Source organism: Humulus lupulus, chromosome 1 (genome assembly GCF_963169125.1).
Source record: "Humulus lupulus chromosome 1, drHumLupu1.1, whole genome shotgun sequence".
Lineage (NCBI taxonomy): Eukaryota > Viridiplantae > Streptophyta > Magnoliopsida > Rosales > Cannabaceae > Humulus > Humulus lupulus.
The window spans coordinates 54,674,519-54,677,000 of record NC_084793.1 but is presented as its reverse complement, the minus strand read 5'-3'; the positions used below and the strand labels follow the sequence as shown (position 1 = coordinate 54,677,000).

General features: G+C 34.6%; 1 non-coding gene across 1 annotated transcript; it reads right to left on the bottom strand.

Annotated features, from left to right (window-relative positions):
* Positions 1–1,797: 1,797 nt before the first annotated feature.
* On the bottom strand, positions 1,798–1,904 carry LOC133813046 (small nucleolar RNA R71). Its single transcript, XR_009884092.1, has one exon. It is a non-coding gene; the product is annotated as a small nucleolar RNA R71 (small nucleolar RNA).
* Positions 1,905–2,482: the final 578 nt, after the last annotated feature.

The following is a 2,482-nucleotide window of genomic DNA, read 5'->3' as shown; positions in this document are numbered from 1 at the left end:
ATAGTTTGGTGCTTTCATTGAGAGGGAATTAGTGCTTAATCCTTTACAATTTTCATTCGACGTTCATCATGGTGGTTACTCTATCGATGCATGACAATGAAATGGAACAGCCTGTTGGGCAAGAGGCGCATCATACAGATAACTTTGTAGCAGTATATGTTAACCGCGTCAACAGGATGATTCATGAAACCTTTCTACTTTTCAACTCTTGATTACATCTTATTTTTATTTCACTTGTCTCAGTTTATCATTTCATAAAAAAAAACAACAAAAAAAATCTCAAATCTCCATTTCCATCACTTTGTGCTAATCTTTTGTGTTTATTTTTCTACTAATACTTTTGTTGTTAGTTACCTCCTTGTGGAATCAACTGCCCATCTACACTACAACCACCGCTTAGTGAATGCACGTTTTGGGCGTTAAACAAATTTTGACGCCGTTGTTGGGGAGGTAGTTTTTCAAGAGTATAGTGTAATTTTCTTACCAAGATATTAGTATCTTTACTTATATTTTTGTTGGTATTAATGTTGTCTTAGCACAATGTTCTTCTTATTATGTGTGTTCTATTATTATTATTATTATTATTATTATTATTTTATTTCTATTTGCTAATTATTGGTTAATTTGTTTATGTTAAAAAAAATAATTTTTCCTTGATTAATATTGTTGAGTAGGTTGCTTCCTCTCTTTACTTTATTTTTATGTTGATATATTGTGATAATTTTATTGCTTTAGGTTTCTTAGTTTAGACTTTTCTTTCTTTTTGTCTTAGTCTTCCTTAGAAAAAAGTATAAAATTGGATAAATTTGTTCATAAAATTTCAATCATAAAATGCTTAGTATTGAGAACAAATGTGTAATATTACAAATGGTATAAAATGATATTGTTCTGTCTAGAAAGATTGGTTGTTAAATAAGGTTTGTGATAGCGTTACCCTCCACACTTACTTGGGAACCTCAGGGAGTTCTGTCTAAGGCAAGTGTAGGTCTAAAGCGGTACCTTGGCAACCTTCCCGATCGGCATGGGAACATTTCAAGCATGTACCTTTGCACTATTACATTTTTGAACTTATTACTATAAGAAAACCAAGATTTTTTGTCAAAATAATCTATTTTACTATGCTTAAAGGTTATTTGGTCAAAAATGTTTAACTTGTGATCCACTATACTTACTCAGTAACCTTGGGGAGTTCTAGTAAGGCATTGGAGATCACCCCAAAACCTCCAAATCTATCTGGGAACAAGTTTAACAAAATAAATAAATAAATAAATAAAAACATAAAATAAATTTAATTCTCATTTCTGAGAGTGGATGAATCATCACGAAACTTCTTCCAGTTCATCCACCACTCCTTCCGGAACTCCTTCCACCATTCATGGTTTTCCACACACCTTAGTTGATAATAATCTATTCTCAATGGCTCACAATGATGAAATCCAACCTAGAACTCTCAATGACTACCTCCATCCTACTCGCACTTTCATGCCCTCATGCATTATATTCCCTCCTAATATGCCTGTGTTAGACTTTAAACCTGACATGATTCAACTCTTGCCCACATTTCATGGATTTGAAAACGAAATCCTATACATGCATATTAGAGAATTTAAGGAGGTAGTAGCCACGTTCTATAACCGAGTTGAAAATGGCGATTTTGTATGACTAAAGTTCTTCCTTTTCTCCTTGAAGGACAAAGCCAAAAGTTGGTTATACTCTTTGGGACCTAGGCCTATTGGAACATGGGAGGAAATGACCAAATATTTATTTTTGAAACACTTCCCTAGACATAAGATCAACAATATAAAATGATAGATTTCCACATTTTCTCAAAAGGAAAATGAAACGTTCTATCAAGTCTGGGAAATATTCAAAGATATGTTAAATCAATGCCCTCACCATGGCTATGAGAATTTGCGTTTGTTTAGTTACTTCTATGAATTCCTCAAAAAAGAGTCAGACGATGCTCTTGAATATCTAGAAGAAACCGCAAAAAAATCTCACACCTGGACTGGTCCATGTGCTACTAATAGCACCAACCGATATAAACCATCTGGGATCTATCAACTTCGAGAAGAGGATAGTGTTAAGGCCCAACTCGAAGCTTTGAAAAAGCAGTTTGAGGTCTTAATGACGAAAAATGGCCAAAAACCGCACATGATTACTCAGCGCGGAACCATAAGAACCTTGCTTTGTTTGTGGAGGGATGAAGCATTTAGCTAAGGAATGCTTAGCTTTTAATAAAATGAGGGGAGTTTATGAGGAGCAATGCAATGCTTTATAGGCGTATAACAAGCCATTGTCCCATACGCATAACCCTAGTTGGAGAAACTACCTAAATTTCAATTAGAGAGATTCTAACCAAGCTCAATTGTCTGGAGGTCAATGGAGAAGTGAGCAACAAGTTCAACCATCAAAGGCGTATTGTGCACCTCAATACAATGCTCATCTACAATGAAATTCTCTCGAGAATACCCTTCATGCA